The 15238-nt window shown below is 39.5% G+C and overlaps 1 protein-coding gene across 2 annotated transcripts in view; it reads right to left on the bottom strand.

Moving 5' to 3' along the window:
* FMN1 (formin 1) overlaps positions 1 to 15238 on the bottom strand; it is a 396758-nt gene that overhangs the window by 276651 nt on the left and 104869 nt on the right. The window lies entirely within an intron of this gene.

The raw sequence follows: 15238 nt of genomic DNA, 5'->3' as shown, positions 1-15238 counted from the left end.
TGATGTCACCACCATTTACCTGCAACTTCTAAGATTACAACACAAGATAGAATATGTGTTCTAAATAAGTCAAGGGAAATCCCCTAGGAGTCGCCCTCACTATGCCATGTAACTCAACACACAATAGCAACTGTTTTTCAAGGTTCATTTCCAGTTATCTTGATTGGTGCTACACTGAAGAAGAAATCTTAACACTGAGGAAAAAAATAACATCAGAGAACACACGGGGCAGATCTAAAACCCATTTGGTTGTTGTTTCCATTTTAACAAATCCTGTGCTCCACTGTGGAGTCACTGTATACTTTGCTACTTAAAATATAGAAAATGTCCCCATAGTTTCTCTTATCTTGAATTCACAAAATTCATTATATTTGGCTAAGACCTTTCCTTATTTAAAATGACCAGAAAATCAGCAAATCAAATTCAGCATTTCAACATGATGAAATAGTGCAGAGATGGTTTCACACTAATGAATCTAAAATGCAATTACTGGATAAGCAGATTAAAGAAAATCACATGAATCACACAGTCATTTCAGTAAATATATCCCTCATACATTAAACTCAAACTAATTTTTGTGATATCAACACTTAGAAGCCCAGATATATAAAGAATGTTCCTTAACTTGATAAATATAATTGATCAAAAAACATCTCTGACCAACATAATTTTTAACTGGAAAACATTAGAAGGAAGCCTATAAAATCAGGAATAGCACAAGGAAGTCTACTAATCACCACTTTTCTAGCTTTGTTTTGGAGGCCCTAGGCAGTAGAAAAGGTCTAGTAAAAAAAGATAGGTAGGGCTTCCCTGGTGGTGCAGCGGTTGAGAGTCCGCCTGCCGATGCAGGGGACACGGGTTCGTGCCCCGGTCCGGGAGGATCCCACATGCCACGGAGCGGCTGGACCCGTGAGCCATGGCCACTGAGCCTGCATGTCCGGAGCCTGTGCTCCACAACGGGAGAGGCCACAACACTGAGAGGCCTGCGTACCGCAAAAAAAAAAAAAAAAAAAAAGAAAGAAAGATAGGTAACGATTTGTGTTTTATTTTCTAGTGTTAAAAACCTGATTAAAAATGGGCAAAGGATTTGAATAGACATTTTTCCATAGAAGATACACCAGTGGCCAAAAGGTACCTGAAAAGACACACATCACTAATAATTAGAGAAATGCAAATCAAAACCCAATGAGACACCACACTGATTAGCATGGCTAATATTAAACAAACAAAAACTCAGGAAATAACAAGTGTTGACAAGGTGGAGAAATTGGAACTTGCTCAATGTAGTGGGAATGTATCACTATACATTAAGCAGCTATGAAAAACAATATGGAGACTCCTCAAAAAATAAAGATAACACTGCCATACGATCCAGCAATCCCACATCTGGGTATACACCCAAAGGAATTCAAAGCAGGGTCCCAAGGAAATATTTGTACATCCATGGTAATAGCAGCATTTTTCACAATAGCTCAAAAGTGGAAGCAACCCAAGTGCCTACTGACGGATGGATGAATAAACAAAATGTGGTACAGACCACAGAGTGGAATATTATTCAGCCTTAAAAAGGAAGGAAACTCTGATACATGTTACAATATGGATGAATCTTGAGGACATTACGCTAAATGAAATAAGCCAGCCACACAAATACTGTAGGGTTCCACTTACATGAGGTACCTAGAGTAGTCAGATTCATAGAAATAGAAAAGAGAATAGTGGTTGCCAGAGTTTGGGAAGAGAGGAGAAATGAAGAGTTGTTTAATGAGTATAGTTTCAGTTGTGCAAGGCAAAAGAGTTCTGAAAATCTGTCACACAAACATGAATATACTTAACACTACTGAACTCTACTTAAAAATGGCTAGCACCTATTCACCTATTATGTAAACCATTATGTGCTACATATACAAAGTGTTAATAAATGTTTTCAATGAGTAAAATGATACAAACTTTTCATGGTTAAGATGATAAATTTTACTTTATGTATATTTTATAATAAAAAACACAAGCTGTCATGATTTGTCTACAAAAATTCCAAGGCTCTCAACTGAAAAAACTAGTAGAACTAACATGAGTATAAAATCAGAATTAGAAACATGAAAATCGCTTTGTTATACCAACAAAAGCATTTTAAAACATGACAGATGAATACCATTTTTAATTAAGTCTGCAAAAATTAAGTTAAATGGCATGAGCTATAAGAAGAAAACTGTAGAGCTTTACTGAAGAACATAAATAAAATTCTGAATAGCCAGAGAGATAAATTATGTTCCTGGATAGGAAGACTCAGTATTACCAGGCCTCTCATATTGATCTATGATTTAATATAATCCCAATGGAAATTCCAATCTCATCATTTCATAGACCTTGAGAAACTGACTTTCAAGTTCATACATAAGAGTCTATGTCTACAACTACCCAAACAAAATTTAGAAGGAAAAAAAGAATTGAGGTAATTTGAAATGCCAGATATTTAAATAACTTTAAAACTATATCAACTGCAAGGACACAAAACTGGCACAAGGTCTAAATAAACATAAACAAAAAATATTAAAGGATCTAGAAATAAATCAGCATATAGAAAGGCATTTATATATGTGACAGTTAGCACTCCATATCTGCCGAGCAAGAACCAACTATTTATTAAATGTTGGGGCAAATAGCTGTCAATCTGGGAAAGACAAAACTAACAGTAGCTTACATTATTTTAGTTCCACAATGAGCCGGGCACTGTGCTAAGGTCCCTAAATGCATTATTTCATTGACTACTAAAAACAATTTTTTTGCACAAATAAATAGGAAATCATCTTGCCCAGTAAAAAGTAATTAACTTGCTTCAGTAACTGCTGAAGCCTAAAATTTGACTCCGTGACATTAGATTCCATAACCTAAGCTCCCTACAGCACACCGCCACCCTTAACAACACATCCTTATGTATGCCACACACAGAAACAAATTCTAGACTGAATAAAAATCTAAACATATATGTATATTAGTTAAAATATACATATTGTTCAACTTTAGGTTAGGGAAGGCTTCCTTCAGACCAACAACAATAAAAACAACTCCAGAAAAGTTATAACTAAATATGACTATAATATAACTAAATTTCCATATAATGAATGAAGGCAAAAGGTAAAAGACATGGCAAGCTAAAGACTAGGATTGCGATATATACAAAGGACTAATTGCCTTAATATACGAAAACCTGCTTTCAAATCAGTAAGAATAGAGACTAATGACCCAATTTACAAAAGGGCAAAGAATACAAGCAAACAAGTCACAAAAGAAGACAAAATGAAAAGATGTCCAACTATGCTAGTATTGAGAAATACAAATGAAAAACAGTAGTATGCAATTTTTAACCTTAGATTGGCATAAGCTAAATGAATATTGGTGACGTGTGAGTAATGGACATTCTCGTGTTAGTTGAGTATATTTAGTGGGTTCAGTATTTTGAGAGGGCAACTGTGTAGTATCTACCAGTGGTTAAAATGAGTAGGAACTCAAAAAAAAAAATGAGTAGGAACTCTAACACACAATTCTGCTTCTATCTTATCAAAGTACTCACAGGTATGCACAAAATAGATGTATAATAATTTCATTAAAGTATTGTTTGCAACAGTGAAAGATTCTAAGTGATTAAAAGGTTCGTAAATCAGGAAACAGTTCAATAACTTATATTTACTATTTTATTGAGAGAGATTCTATCTAACAAAGTCAGAAAATGGAATTTTAAAAAACATGCGCACAACTGCATCAAAATTTTAGAATACTTGGGAATAGATTTAAATTTAAGGGAAGGTAAAACCGTCACAAAGAAAACTAAACAGAAATCAGAAAAGACTATATTCAAATAAGTATGTAGGGAAAGATACATATTATGTTTGTGGAATTAAAAACTCATTGTAAAGATGTTGATGCAATCAAAACAATAATGTCAAAATGGATAAAGTAACTCCAAAACGCACATGGAAATGCAAAGAGCTGAGAATAACCAAGGTAAAAGGACACACTAGTAGATCATGACTTATTATAGTTGTGGTCATTAAGACAGTGTTACACTGTTACAAGGTTAAATAAACCTAGAGAATACTGGAACAGAAGAAAGAGTCCAGGGGAAGAAGGTGGGTTTTTAAATAAATAATTCCAGATAATTTTAATATAGAAAAAACAAACTTGATCCCCACCTCAACTCGTACACAAAAATCAATGCCCAGTATATTGCAAGTCTAAATGACAAATAAAGAGCACTAATTCCTTCTTAAGATAATTTAAGGGAATATTTTCATGACTGAGTTAGGAAAGGATTACTTTAATAAGGCTCAAAATGCCCTAACCATAGGACAAGACTGATTATAGTAAAAATGAGAATTTCTGTTCATCAAAAGGCACCATTAAGATAGTAAAAAGCCAACCCACAGAGTAAGAGAAAATATTTCCAACACAATTGACCAAAGGGCTCATATCCAGCATATAAAAGGAACTTCTCTACAAAATAATAAAAGATAGTCTACTTCTTCAAAAATGGACAAGTGATCTGAACATGCGCTTCACAAAAGAGGATATCCAATGGCCAATAAACATATAAAAAAGTGCTTGACTGGGGAAACACCAATTAACAACAGATTGGCTCGAATTCGAAAGACCAACCAAACCAAATGTTGGCAAAGATGTGGCGCAACCAGAACTGTGATGTTTTGGTGATGGCAGTATAAATTGATACCATCACTTTGGAAGAGTGTCTGGTATCATCTACTGACACGGAATACAGACACACCCTACGATCAGCAATTCCACTCCCAAGTATATACCAAGGAGAAATGTGTTCCTTTGTGTACCAAAAGACGCGTACAAGAAAGTGAACAGCAGCATACGCATAACAGCCCAAAACTGAGAACAACACGGATGGATAAATACATTGTGATACATTCATACAACGGAGTAGTACAGAGCAATGAAAACAAACGGATTACAGGTACATGCAATAACGTGTTTGGTTCTCACAAGCATAATGTTGAAGCAAAGCAGCCAGACGTGAAATGAATCCATTTATGTTAAGTTCAAAAGCACTGAAACTAATCTATAGTGTTAGAAGTCAGAACTATGGTTTCTTTGGAGGAAAAAGGTAATTGTGGTGATAGGAAGGGGGCAAGACAGGGCCTTCCAAGGTGTAGGCAATGTACTGGGTTGACCAAAAAGTTCGTTCAGGTTTTTCTGTAACATGTTATGGAAAACCCCAAAGGAACTTTTTGGCCAATCCAATACTATTTCTTGATTTGCATAGTGGTTACAAGAGTATGTTCACTTTGTTATAATTCATAGAGTTACACATCTGTGATGAAATAAAAATTTGTATTCTAAGGCAAGTTAAGGAAAATTTACACATAAAACTTTTTCTTTGAACTTTGGCCTCCTCTCTCCCCTCTACTGTGCATTGTATATCTGCATTATGCATTGCCCAAATCTTCCCATCTGCAGAAACACCTGCTCAACCATAAACAGCAACCTTCTCCTAGCATCAACAAGATTCCTCCTCTGGAGACACCCTTCCTTCTTCATCTTGTAAGGGGTCACGATGACCCATGACCCACTACTCACTTTGTACACACAGATCTGGATTGTGTAAACTGTCAGTAATACATCATTTAATGTACAGCCCTATGTCTCAAAAACATATATAACTGTACTTTTACCTCTAACGGGCAAAACAGTTCTCGGAGCTTTCTGAGAGTCTGTTCCTGGGTTATAAGCCTCAATTTGGCTCGAATAAAATTTTCCATTTCTTTCTTAGATTGAGTGATTAATTTTTTCATCAACACTTATAATATGAGCAATTTTCCACATGTGTGTTACACTTCAATATAAACTGTTTTTTAAAAAGCCAATTGTGGGGGGCTTCCCTGGTGGTGCAGTGGTTAAGAATCCTCCTGCCAATGCAGGGGACACGGGTTCGTGCCCCGGTCAGGGAAGATCCCACGTGCCGCGGAGCGGCTGGGCCCGTGAGCCATGGCCGCTGAGCCTGCGCGTCCTGAGCCTGTGCTCTGCAACGGGAGAGGCCACAACAGTGAGAGGCCCACGTACCACAAAAATAAATAAATAAATTTTAAAAATGATGAAATGAGATAAAAGGCTAATTGTGATGCCATCGAACTTCATATATTATCTCCTTTTATCTTTACAATAATTATTTTAAATTATCGTCATTGTCCTTTTTTATAAAGAGGGATATCAATTCAGGTCACAGCTAGTACATGGCAGAGCCAAAATTCAAACTCAAGTCTATTTGATGCTCAAACCCACGAAACCCAAAGTAAAGGAAATTCCAAAGTTAAGCATGTCCCTAAGATTTCCCTAGTTCAATTTTCCTTTCTCTCTGAGACAGTCTTCTACCTTTCCTATCTTATGTTCTCATCCTTCATCTGGGGACGAATGCTCCAGAGTTTGGCTATTGAAACTTTGCCTTTAGTTATTCCTCAGAAACACGGTCATTTGTTCTTTCTACCAAAGAGGAAAGCATTTACAATGCCCCAGCTGCCGTCTCCGGCGGAGGGATCTGAAGGAGTGAGTGTGCCCTTTCTTTAGCTGAGCCAGTGGGCAGCTCCAGCACAGTAAAGGTAGATCAGTAGAAGGAATTCAATGGGCTGCAAGTGAAAAGGTGTGGCAGGGCAGGAGGGGAGGGTGCTGAGGCTGGAACTGTAGAGTGGCTGCTTGGTGGAGGATCCAGAGAACAAGCACTGGGCAGCTGGCGATAGATGAAGATTTGAGGGAGAGAAGAAAAATGGGGCCACCTGGATAGAAATTCTGAGGAAGAAAAATACTGAAAGGAGGTATCTGTGAAGGTGTGGCATAGGATATGGCATATCAAATTTCAGCCTCATCTCCCCAAAAGAAGCTTCAAAGTAGATTTTACTACTCATTTTCTCTAAAACAACAATAAAACTACTGAAATACACAACCGTTAAGATAAAAATATTTGTTCATGTACCTCCTAAAATCAAATACATATGCACCCTACACTTCAGCACACAAACTGGGCCCAGCAAAGAGCCCCACCTGAACTTTGCAAGAAGCATTTTTATTTGCGTTACATTGCTTAAGTGAGCCTCAAAAGCATTAAAGATACCATTAAAATTCCCCTTTTCTATTTTTATGAGTCAAAAAGCAGCATGAAATGACCCAGACAATTTCTGTGGATGTGTCTGGTGAGCTGGTATGGTACTCATATGCTCTCCTTTATTATTCAGATGGACTCACTGTGGTCTCATAATTCTGTTTTATAATAAGCAGCATACTTCTTAAATGCTCCTGTTCCCGTGTGCTTTCCTTGCTGGAGCTTTAATTGTCAGTATACTGGCAGAAAAAAAAAAAAACAAAAATCCATCACTCTCCAATGCCCCCCCCACCAACTACTTTCAACTGTCATTTCAGCTCTCTTATTAATTACGCGTATCTTTCTTTCAGCAAGTCATAACCCCTTTGGGTCTCATTTGTAAAACGAATAGGATGAATTACATGATTTCTAAGATGCCTGCAGCTCTAAATTTTTAATATTCTAAAATTTCAGATTCTATATTTTAATCTCTTAAAATACAGAATTTTTAATCTCTCTTTTAATCTCTTTTCCTCTGAGCTAAAGACCTTTACTAATACTTCCTGGAATACAACATATGATTCCTGAGTCACTGGTCCATACTTTGGGATTCCCTCTGTGTAATATCAAGCCTTAGTTCCTGTTTGTGTTGGGGAAGTCAATCTCCCTCCTCACAGCTCCCAGATATACAGTAAGTAGAAGCCTGACACACTCGTGTCGCCTCTGGTTTCCCAGTACGACCTCTTTCTACAGCTATAAGAAGCAAGGTTTTCCTGGTCTTTGATCTGTACAGCTTCCAATTTCTGGGCCATCATCATAACTCCATGCAAGTGGTGGTAACATACCACAAAGTCCTGTGAAATATACAATGAATAAAACTATAGCCTAGACTGTGAAAGAAGACACTTAGGATAATCTGTCTAGACATATGACCTTAAAGGCAAGTCCATTCATGGCTAATGCAGCCTGTTAGCTGTGAATGAATAAGTTTTTTAAAGGTACTGTAGGGCAATAAAACATGCCAAGATATTTATAGCTCTCCCTGGCTGGTGAGGCAAGAATGTCTGACTCACCAGGGAGGGTGGCACACAGCTCTATCACTTTATAACCAAGGGAACCTAAATTAGACACAAACCAGAAAGTAGGCGGATCTTTATTAAGTTGAGGGATGGGTTACCTAAAATACTCTAACTAGGGATGTCCCTGAGCTACTCCAAGTTTCGAGGCGGTGTGAGTTATCCCCAAGAGATGCCACACACAGTGACAGCTTGCCTGCTCACAGTAACCATGATGCCTCAACCTAGGTTCTCTTTACTACCAAAGCCGCAGCGCTCGCCCTAAGTAGGGTGGCCCATGTGCCAGCCCCCAGCCCAGCTCTGAGGTGCAGCCAGTGGTGAGAAGGGCTTTTCCAGATGCATGCTGAAAGTTCATTTTGTTTCGGAAAACATGAGAGCTTTCCTTCTTCGTCCTTTTTCTCCTTTTTTTTTTTCCCATGGGTAATTAAGTCACTGCCAGTTTCCCAAATGGTGTCATTTTAATCTCACAAACATTAGCTTCATCTCCTCTCGGGATGCTGAGGCACAAATCATGATGGTATATTTTTTAAATATCCTAATAAATAAGGAGATGTTTCAGGCCATTCGTCGTAACACAAAATAGGAGATGAAGAGGAAAGTAAGCCCAGCTCTAGGTTAAGTATTTGCAGCAAAGCTTCTTCACCTACACCTGGGGAGGTGGCAGGAGATGGGGGGATGTGTCCACAAATGGTTATGGGGTAGGGGGAGGGTCTGAAATACCGCAGATGCAAAATTAACTGCAGGGTCTTCTTCCACAGCTTTCTATCATCATTAGGTTTTTTAAAGAGCCTGAGAACACTAAGAATCACTAACCAGAGTAAAACTGAGGGACGGACCCCTGAGATCAGTTGGTCCAAATGTGCCCTTCACTCAGTCTAGCCCTGACCTCAAGAGGGAAATACACAGAGCATCTAGCATGCATGAGTCACTAGATTCTAAGAAATGCATTTGACTTTTAGGAAAAATAAATCACAAGATACAATTTCACATCATGTATTTTTTTAAAAAATAATATGCCTGGGAATACATATCGAAAAAATATAAGATATATATCTATACATCTATGTATCTAGTTTATTAAGTCAGAAAAGAAAACTTGAACAGTTTTCTAAGATATGTTCCTGCGTAGAAATACTAAGCATTTTAAAGATCTTATTCCCACCTTCACATTAATTTCTAAATTAATGCAATTCCAATAAAAGTCCCAAAGCAATCCTTCTGAAACTTGACCAAGTAGGCTAAGGCTTTCTGGAAGAATAAATAAGAGGAAAGCTAAAAAGATATTTTTAAAAGTATGCTTGAGAACTTGAACAGATTCTGAGATGCATTATAATGCTGCAATAATTAAGATACTGGTACAAAATACAAAAAGAGAACAGAAAGCCCAAGACAGTCCTAAACTTATCATGGAGAGGAATAATTACTCCAGAAGCCTGCTGTACAATTAGCTACTTAGAAAAACAGAAGCTGTCTTAGCTCTCTTCCTCGGGCTAGGCACCGAAGTAAGTTTTCAACATGAAATGGAAAACAAGAAGACAAGGAAGGAAGAGGTGGAAAGAAATCACTTAAGAAATTTAAACATAGAGCTGATCTTTGAGTAGGGGAGGTCCTCTCAAGCCAAAAGAAAAGTTATACAATAAAATGAGGGTAGATTTGACTATATAAATATTTAAAACTTCTATACCAGAAGATACAAGTAAAATAAAAAGCAAATGATAAGAGGGAAAAGCATTTTCAGTGTTTTAAGAGTACTGATTTCATACTGAATAACTTTAGATAAAAAATTAAGTTTGGGGCTTCCCTGGTGGCGCAGCGGTTGAGAGTCCGCCTGCCGATGCTGGGGACACGGGTCTGTGCCCCGGTCCGGGAAAATCCCACATGCCGTGGAGCGGCTGGGCCCGTGGGCCATGGCCGCTGAGCCTGCGCTCCGCAACAGGAGAGGCCACAACAGTGAGAGGCCCGCGTATCGCAAAAAAAATAAATAAATAAAAAATAAAATAAAGTTTGGCAATTACTATGCACCAAAAACCTGAAAACGGCATATACACTTATATATAGTAATTCCACAAGGAATGTGTTCTAATTAAAGGAAAACACCTATGAACAAGAATATTTATAGCATTGTTATTTTCATTATTACACATAATAACTTGAAAAAAATGAAATCTCTATAAATATAATTATTGTTTAAATGTAGTAAAAATCAGAGATAGTCACATTTTCAAGTGTAAAAAGCAGTCTGTACAGTGTGATAAAAATTTTAAGTATGGGACTTCCCTGGTGGTGCAGTGGTTAAGAATCCGCCTGCCAATGCAGGGGACACGGGTTCGAGCCCTGGCCCGGGAAGATCCCACATGCCACGGAGCGACTACAACTACTGAGCCTGTGCTCTAGAGCCCATGAGCCACAACTACTGAGCCCACATGCCACAACTACTGAAGCCTCCATGCCTAGAGCCCGTGCTCCGCAACGAGAGAAGTCACCGCCAATTTGAAGCCCGCACACCCAATGAAGAGTAGCCCCTGCTCGCTGCAACTAGAGAAAGCCCACGCCCAGCAACGAAGACCCAACGCAGCCAAAAATAAATTAATTAAAAAAATTTTTTTTTTATTTTAAGTATTAAATTCACATAGGTCTATCATAATTCAAAATGGTGGCAATGATCTCTCTATGAAACACATTATAGAGAGTTTGTTTTGCTCCGTGATATTTCTGGATATTTCCAAATTTATTTTATTTTGTAATATTGGGAAACGTTGAAAGCATATGGAAGATCTTCTGAGATCAGTAAACAAAGCCTTTACACTAAGGTGAAGTAGGTGTGCAAAGAGCAAGGCTCTCAGTGATAGCCATTATATTTTCTATGAACTGACTGCAGTAGAAAACATAACCCTCCCACGGGATACAAAGCAGGAGTTTTTCTTTGTGCCCTTGTATCAGAGCCCTGTGGGGTCAGGTGCCAATTCTTCGTACAGACTGATGGGCTTTAGAACCTTCTTGTACTGCCGACTGACTCCAGGTGAAACTGTGTTGAGTATCTTCTATTTGACTCCTAGACCCACTCTCCCCCTTTCTGGGTCCTTTTCTGGGCTCTGTTGTCTGGCCTAAAGTGGATCCCGGTCCTCTGACTTCTCTTTGGATTTGGTGAAGGGCAGAGATGGCAGAAGACCAGAGAGCAGGAGAAGGAAGTCAGGGCATTTATGCCCACAATTCCCTCCGGCCTCCAGGTCACCGTGGATTGGATGCATCCCTCCAGTGAAGGCCATTGCTCCTGTCCGGCAGCCCTCTCCACACCACTTGGCCTCCCTCTGACATTCTGGTTTTCCAGCAGCTTCTCCTCACCCTGCCCCTTCAGGTCTAGGGCTGTAAACACCTCCCATGATTACTAACCCCAGAGAGCTGCTTCATCTCTCATTGCTTTTCCCAAACCCTGTCCACACAAACTCTCAATCAAATCATCCTCACCTGATCCCTGACAGGACACTGGCTGATATGGTAATAGTATAATTATCCAAAGAAAAAATAAATATGGCTAAGTGCATTTATTCTTCACAAAGAAAAAACTTACCTAATATGGTTTAGAAAATTCTTTTATTCAAGTTTGAGATAAAAGTTTAACCCCATGTTACCTCTATGATTATTCTATGATACCTAGATCTTTATAATTTCCAGTCCTTTTTTTTTTTTTTTAAAGACTTTGGGCATGTTACTAACCCTTATATAGCCTCACGATGTACAAGACAGCATGTTGGAGGATGAACAGATCACTGGTTCTCTGTTTCTCATGAGATAAATTGCTTTTGCAGCCTTAAATTTAAAGGTAGACATTTATATTTTTCTTTTAGATTCCCTTGTATTGTTCATAGCACACCTTTTCACTTGGCTGTGATTGGGTTTTACTTCGCCCCGGGCTTCACAAGGTAATCAAGTTTACTCCATCCAGATGTTTCTGGTCTGCAGCACAAGAAAGTGGCAGGGACTCAGCTGAGTTGATGAACCATTTAAGGACGCAAGGAGGGGCTTCCCTGGTGGTGCAGTGGTTAAGAGTCTGCCTGCCGATGCAGGGGACACAGGTTCGTGCCCCGGTCTGGAAAGATCCCACATGTCGTGGAGCGGCTGGGCCCGTGAGCCTGTGCTCCGCAATGGGAGAGGCCACAACAGTGAGAGGCCCGCGTACTGCAAAAAAAAAAAAAAAGGACGCGTGGAGCCCACTAAAAGATTCTTCCTAGAAAAGCAAGACTATTTCCCCAAGCTTGTTTGGAGAGCAAGCTCCTGTATCTAGAGGAGGAAAGACAACTCTGAGAACAACGAGTCTGTCACTCAGATTGTCCCCAGCCCAATTCCAAGGTATAGAGGGAAATGCTCTTTTCACTCGTAAATAGCTGTGAGGCATCCCAAACACAAAGCAGAACTGCACTGATAATAATGTGTGAAAGCACAGCACAGGACTTGGGAGAAAGTAATTCTTTCTCATTTGAGCAGAGCAATTCAAGTGCAGTGTGACTGAACAGAGGGGACCCTCCCTGCACCTGTGCAAGTCCCTTAAGTGACAGCGCCAGTGAGCCCTAGTGCCTCTCAACTGGCACATCACCAAGGCTCCAAGAGCTCAGAGAATGGCAGTGGAGGCTCTAGTGGAAGCTGAAGGCTTTAGCTGCCAGGGGAGTTAGCCGCAGCGTCAGCAGCTATAGACGCTGCTGCTGACTTTGGCAGTGGCAGGAGAGTGCATCCTAGGCAGTGGGCACCAGCATCAGTGGTCAGCTACCCTCACATGGCAAAGAGGACTCCAGAAGCCATAGTTTAAAGGGACAGCTTCCCTTAGGTCAGCTCTTTCTTTTTTATCCTTGAACAAAAGTGAGTTTACAGTATTAGGTGATCTCCTAGGCCCTCAGAAAAAGATCATCGAATGATAAACTCTGAAGAGAGGGAAACACAAGCAGTGGCACAGCCAAAGCAGCCGAGGGCAACACAAGGACAGTGAGAGACTCACGATGAAAATCACCATCTCTTTGCCAGCCCTGCCAAGGACTGGGCTTCGATGTCAACAGCACAGAACTCCAATAGCACACTTGAAATATAAATAGTCATGCTCTCCCCTTTCACTAATTTAATGAATTATACATGCCAGGAAAAATTAAGAGCACTGACGATGTAAAAGCATAAGACTTCAAACACCTTGAAATATGTTGGAACGAATTTTTCTGTCTCTGTGCTCCCTACAGAGTGGCAATTTTAATCTACTTCCCTAAGGGCAGGGAAACCAATGGAAATACCACAAAATATGTTAAGTTATAAACCAAATGCTTATAAGACTCTAGATTTCTCAACAACAGAGCTCAAGAAAATCACAAGAAAAATGTTAACTTCCTAAAGATTAGCAGTAAATGGCAAGACAACCATATGTTGGCTGAGTAATGGGGTAAAAAAAAGTTTCCTACAGGCATGGAGTATCTTCTTTGATAACCTCCAGAGTGTATCAGCAGAGTGATTAGCGCTACAAGACTCTCAAGAAAATGAGCACCAGACCTGGCTGGGAGCACGGTAAGTAAGACACAGTACTGCCACCCATGGGAACTGGCTGGGGACCTAGGTGCCTTCTCCAGACAACAGGCAGCCTTCTCTCTGTTGCAAGCTGTCATTGTGCCATCAGAACGAACCCAAGAGAGCTGTCATTATTCATCAATTCCTCCCTCCTTTTTTTCCCATCTCATCCGAGACCTTAGACAGCTTGGAGAACGCGCATTTCATTACAAAAAAAAAAAAAGAGACTGGGACAGCTACTGACTTTGAGTGTAATTACACTGCAAGGTAATGATAGCACTCCTCTGAGCTTCTGGAAACGGAAGAGGACAGAAGCAAAGACTAAGGAATCTCTGTAGAGTATAAATGCCCCCAAATATGACTTGAAGTAGACTGAAAAGCTGTTTATGCCACTTCCTTCTCTACTCAGCAAATGTTCATCGTCACAAAGAAGATGGCCACCCCAATATAAACTAGGAATAAGAACTTATAGGATTCTGGATTTTCATTAAAGCGAACTTCAGGACTTTTCACTGTTCAAGCTATGCCAGATCATAGGAAAGACAACTTGGTACGTGGTACAATACTGCAGTCAAAAACAATCCGATTTTGGAAAAAATCAAATGTAGACAAGAAGAATGCAACAGCTACATACATTTTCACCAAGGCTGTAATAGCTTTCGTTCTGTAATTCAAGCAGGTCAGAAAAAAATGTCATGAAGTAGTTGATGTCTTGGGGTAGTCAGAAGTTTGCAACTGTGTAAATGGAGGCTAAAGCAATCAGGCTGTAGAACTGAGATTCAGCTGTGTTCTCAATCACTGATTGTAATTTTATCATCTTACAAAAAAAACCTGTGTGTTACTAAACCACCCAAACTTTGATCCACTTATGTCATCAACCAATAGGAACTGAAAGAAGTATTTCTGTATAACCATACAGACTGGTAATATACACACATACCTAAGACAACCAGCAAAACGTAAGTCTGTGTTAAGTAATCTTCAAATATCAGGAAGAAGACAAAGGTTTCATCAGCGATACATAGAGACACACATGTATACAATTGAGATATATCCTCCTCTCACTCTTTCTTTTCTTTTAAATTTCACATGAACCCTTCACTTAAAGAGTAAAAATATCTAGATTCCCATTCTACTTAAATATATTCAAGCAAAGCTCCCGGGAAGGTTTCCAGGGAGTTAGATTGCTTTGAAACTGGCCATGCATTAAATAAAGCTTTGTCTAACAAAAGGGAAAGAGTAACTGATATGGTATCTGTACGTTCACTCTGCACAAGGTTCCTGTGGCTCAAAAGCATTACTCAAAGACAAAGAACACATCAGATTACAGCTCTGGAGTCTCGTACTCTACCTCTGCCAGCAACCCTGCCAGCTTACACGACACTCTGTGAGGGCCAACCACCTGCTTCCTGAGGAATCTGTAATCTACCTTCTCCATTAGTTCCCCCGAGGTTCTCCTCCTTTACACATGTGCCCCCCTTCACTCATTCCCCGGCGTTCACCTTTCATCTCTAAGAGATTCATTAATGATAAG

The sequence above is a fragment of the Phocoena phocoena genome, chromosome 2, assembly GCF_963924675.1.
Source record: "Phocoena phocoena chromosome 2, mPhoPho1.1, whole genome shotgun sequence".
Taxonomy (NCBI): domain Eukaryota; kingdom Metazoa; phylum Chordata; class Mammalia; order Artiodactyla; family Phocoenidae; genus Phocoena; species Phocoena phocoena.
This window is presented reverse-complemented; position numbering and strand designations above follow the sequence as displayed.